Source organism: Calidris pugnax, unplaced genomic scaffold, assembly GCF_001431845.1.
Source record: "Calidris pugnax isolate Ruff unplaced genomic scaffold, ASM143184v1 scaffold70, whole genome shotgun sequence".
Classification (NCBI taxonomy): Eukaryota; Metazoa; Chordata; class Aves; order Charadriiformes; family Scolopacidae; genus Calidris; species Calidris pugnax.
This window is the reverse complement of record NW_015090862.1, coordinates 8,891,731-8,896,891: the sequence shown is the minus strand read 5'-3', so window position 1 is coordinate 8,896,891 and position 5,161 is coordinate 8,891,731.

Below are 5,161 nucleotides of genomic sequence, written 5' to 3'. Positions count from 1 at the left end.
CTCGCCGGCTCTGAGGGCGGACAGCGGGCGGGCGGCGATAGGGCCGGCAGGGTCACGTGGGGCCGCCCCGTGCCTCCCCCGCCCTCCCGCGGCCGCTCCCGCTCAGGGGATGCGCGAGATTCAGCTCCCGCTCGGGGGTCTCTCTGCCTCAGGGGATCCGCGGGGTTCAGCTCTCCCTCAGGGGTCTCTCTGCCTCAGGGGATCCAAAAGGTTCAGTTCAGTATCTCTCATCCAGGTTCCAGCCGGTGTGAGAGGAGGCAGGCAGGGTGCTGCCACCATCTCTCACCTTGGGTTTGTGGGGAGAACACAAGGTTTTGGCCAAGTGTCCTTCCAGCACAGGCCGCTGAGCACGTTACCCAGGTGCCGTGCAAGTGTTTGGAGAGGTAGAAGGTAGAAGCTGGCAATGTACGCTGGCAGCCCAGAAAGCCAACCGCATCCTGGGCTGGATCACTAGCAGCGTGGCCAGCAGGGTGAGGGAAGGGATTCCACCCTTCTGCTCTGGTAAGACCCCCTCCCTGCAGTGGTGCATCCAACTTTGGAGCCCCCAACATAAGAAGGACACAGACCTGTTGGAACAGGCCCAGAGGAAGGGTATGAAGATACTCTGAGGGCTGGAGCACCTCTGCTACGAGGACAGGCTGAGAGAGTTGGGGTTGTTCAGCCTGGAGAAGGCTCTGGGGAGACCTTATAGCACCTTCCAGTACTTAAAGGGGGCCTACAGGTAAGATTGGGGGGGAATCTATTGGGGAGTGCATCAATAGGATGGGGTGTGATGGCTTTAATCTGGTAGATTTAGATTAGATGTAAAGAGGAAGTTATTTACTGTGAGGGTGGTGAGGTACTGGAACAGGTTGTCCGGAGAAGTTGCAGGTGCCCCATCCTTGGAAGTGTTCAAGGCCAGGCTGGATGGGGCTTTGAGCAACCTGGTCTAGTGGGAGGTGTCCCTGCCCATGGCCGGGGGGTTGGAACTGGATGATCTTTAAGGTCCCTTCCAACTCTAACCATCTGGTGATTGTCTAAAGTGAATTTAAATTTATTCCCCCGTATCTATCTTCTGCTGTGACAGTTTCTGTTTATTCCTACCAAAATTCCTGTGTGCGGCTGTGCAGGCATGGAGCTCATGCTTCACTGGGGCAGGAAATGTTCATGCTCTTCAGGTGAATGATTCAGCGAGAGAGAAGCTGAGAACTACCACACAATCCCTCCCCTCAGACCCAGATCACTGAACTTCTTTGTCTGGTGACCTTTTCACAATGAAGTCATGTGTATAATTGAGGATTAAATAGTAAAATACAGTCTTTTAGCAAGACAGCTTGGTAAAGTAGTTTCCCCTGCTCCTCCCCAGTCACTGGTTTCTCAGAAAGAAAGAGAGTTGTGTTTCCATCAAATCGCTTATGGACATGTCTCCATAAACATTTTAAATGCCGTTATGCCAAATAATGTTTTGAGGTGCCTGTGTTATTACTAATCCTTTTGTTAGGTGCACGGCTGATGCTTACATTTGTGAGAAAGAAGTGCATACTGGAAAATACTGATTTGCTTCATTGCATCTAATCCCTCTAAACTCTTTTTGTTCCCTGCATCCATGGTGTTTGGCTAATATGTGATCAACCTCTCTCTAGGATACAGGAGATGAGAGAAGGTGGAAAAGTAGGTATTTTTCTTCTGGATTGAATCAAACAGAATTGTACAGCTGCCATTAGAATATGAACACTGGTTCTCAGAGAAATAACAAATTCTGTAGCAATTGCTATTGCCTGTTTCTGACCCCTCTGTGGCCCAGAATGCTTCTCACCAGAGCAAGAATGATTTTAATGGTCAAGACTTTAAGGGGTGACAACTAACTTTCAGAAATTAGTTCTCCATGCTCTCTGAAAAGCAGACTGCAGCAGAGTTATGGCAGCTGCTGCTTCTCCTGCTTTACAGGAGAAAATAAATCATTCTGGTCTTGAAAGATTTAAAGATTTTCTTCTGAATCCCACTTTACCAGAGTAAGACAGTATGAATTTTCCTGTCTGTATTACTGGTGGCTCTTTCCTTACATAGGTCAACAGAAAGGGTTTTGTTATCAAGGTAAGCAGCTTCATTGCCACTTCGTCTCTTCCTTACAGCTTATCATTTGCTACTCTTAAAACCTCAGCACAGATTTCTAATATTGGCTGCTTCATTTCAATTTAGGTATTTTTTGATGGTGTGCTCTTTTTCTATTGCTTTAAATTACTTATGAGCCAGCCGTTCTGAGGGGAATGAATTCTCTGGCAATGTGCTTGCTGTGTAGTTAGGAAAGCTCAGTCATGTGATTTCAGGATTTGGAGGTTTCACTATGCTCTGGTTTTGCTCTGTGTTTAAGCTCTTAATTCCTTTCCATAGGCACCCTCTTTCCATACATAGCTGAAGCAAAGGCAAAGCTTTGATTTTACTGAAGATTGAAGCCCACTTACTTTGCTGTGAAGTTGTGAGTGAGGTTGCTGCACTCATGCCCTCCTTGCCAAGCACACCCCCGGGAAAGAACAATAAACAGAAAAAAACCCATAGTCTCCCAGCGTGAGGAACCACGCGCTATGTATCTGCATGCTTGACCCAGCACAAAAATCCTGACAGCTAGAGTGTGTTTGTGCCTCAGCGTGGCTGCCTGCCGGCTCTGGCCTATTTCAGAGTAAGAACACTCTGAAAAGCTGAGGTGGGTCAACTAATAGTGCAGATTTAAAGGATGCGGCTGCTTTTCTTTTTTTTTTTTCTGCTGTCATGATAAAGCCCTACTCTCCTTAGTAGTAAAAATAATAGATAAATAACATTTTCAGAGTTTCTGAAGGAGAGAGAAGGACGGCTGTTTGCTAAGTCAGGTTGCTAACACTGTGCTCTACCACCCATGGGGATGTGCTGGAAGGCTCCTATGGCTGCCCAAGCACAAACTTCTTAAGAGGGTGAGGTAGCATCAAACTACAGCAACTGTAGCTCCTTTCCCAGTGACCATATTCCATTGTGAACTGGCTACTATACACCTGAATGCCTCATTCAGTTGAGGATGGAATTGTTCTGCTGTCCCTTAAAGCAAGAGGAGGTCGGGCTGCCTAGAGGTCTGACTCCAGCTGTAGGCTATTTAGGGGGCAGGTGGGACAAAGTGCATTGGAATCAGCTGTGTCTCCACACAGCAGGTACTCATTTTCCTGTGAGTGGGGCAGGACTTCAGTACTTCTCTACAAGTCCAAGAAGGAGTTATTCTATAAACAGTGAATTTGCTTAGTATTATTTGAGTTTTTTCTCTTGCGCTTTCTTCACAACGTCAGCAGGCAGGACACAGATAGTAAGGAAAAAAGCAGGTGAGTTTATCAGAACTTATGGGGAGCTGAGTCCTTGTTAGTAGGATCCAGCCCTCAGATGGAAAAGATATGGGGGTGGCATGATGAATCTATGACTAGCTTAAAATAACCAAAAAAAAATTTCTGTGTGGGCTGGAGGACAAAAAAGGAGGTAGAGATCCTAGTAAGGGTTCTGCATCTAGCTTAGGTATAGGTAATCGTTTGTACCTGTACAGGAATGCTGGTTTCTCTGGTTTCCTTAATTGCACTTGCAATTTTTCTTCAAACTCAAGCTGTGACCTACTGCTTTAATCACAGTTCAGTGTCTGTGTCGTCCTTGTGGCTTTGGTTTTTGAGGGTTTTTTGGTTGGTTTGGGGTTTTTTTTGGTAGTGGTCTGTTGAAAATTAGCCCAGTCTGTGTTTGGGCGTGTGCGCTCAGGCAGCCCCAGGGCTGACAGGAGTGCAGCTTGCTATTGCTGTACCCTAGCATTATGGCTCCTGTCCCAGTATGTAGACCCTGTGCACAGCCATGCTTTTCTCATGTGATAGTCTGTGTGCGTATACACCATTTATGCTCCCAGTCACAAGGTCTAACGTGCTGGGAAACACAATAACTGTGGATGTTTTCATTATTATAAAAAAAACAAACCTAAAACAACCCCCAACGTTCTTGTGATAATCTGGTGTTATCCCTATTTGGCAGAAAAGAAGCTGAAGATGAAAAGGGAACTGAGTACCTGGCCTACTGCTGTGATGGGAGGCTGCACTCGCACTGTTCAGAAGGTCAGTTTCCACAGTCCCTTTCTTCTGTTTGTGCTGTTTGTGTGACTTATTTGGAGGCCAGAGTAGCTATCGTGTGTAAAGTGGTGATCTCTAAATGAGCTAGTAGAATAAATTCTCTTACCCCGAGGTACCCTTACCCAGATACCACCCTAAGGTGATGAGATATTAACTTTGCAACAGTAAAGTACCTATGAGTCTCTTTAGTGTAACTCCATTATTCTTCATTTAAAAGATAAATATACCGTCATTGTCAGACCAGATATTCCCCTTTGTCAGCATTTCATGGCTCACTTCCTGGATCTAGATAGATTGATGATAGCTGTTTAATATTCTTTTCTCCATAACCAGTGATTTGAAAGTTGCCAACTCTCATGATGGCTGCTGTTTTTCTTAAAGCATCAGCTTGATGTACATTAGCCACACAAGAATCCTAGCTTGCTTTCTCTTTCTTTCAAATAAATGGTTGTAGAGAAAGCTTGAAAATGTGAATCTGAACATCTAATGCTGTGGGCAAATAAACACATGACAATATTATTTTCAAGCTTATCTCATGACTTGAGGAAGGGGTGATAGGTTAATTCATAGCTTTAGAACAATGTCGAAGGGATGGATTTGATTTTAGACCGTTAGCTCCCTGAAGTACATGAGAGCCAAATACCCTTGCTCTGAATATCTCTGAAGATCACTGGAAGGTACAACTCAACTACAATCCCTGGTGACAACCAGGAAAGCTGCTAAGCAATGAAGGAACGGGGTGTGGTAGCCAGCACAAGCCTGTGTGAGTCAAACGTGTTCCGGGACTCTTGGCCTTCGTGTCCTGATCTTCTATGTGTGGTGAATGGCTTTTATTGACTCCAAGCTGAGAAGCTGTGAACAGCATGTGGTTTTTAGGTGGTCTGTAATTAGACTTCAGTGTTAAGTGAAGTGAGCCTAATGCAGGAAGCTTCCAGCTTTCAAAGTTTGCTGTCTGGCTGTCTCCAGCTGTATATCAGTCACTGAGAGCAAGCAAGGAGGTTATTTTTGGCAGGCAGATCATGGAAGTATTCAGGTTACACAGTCAAGGGGAGATAGGTGAGGGC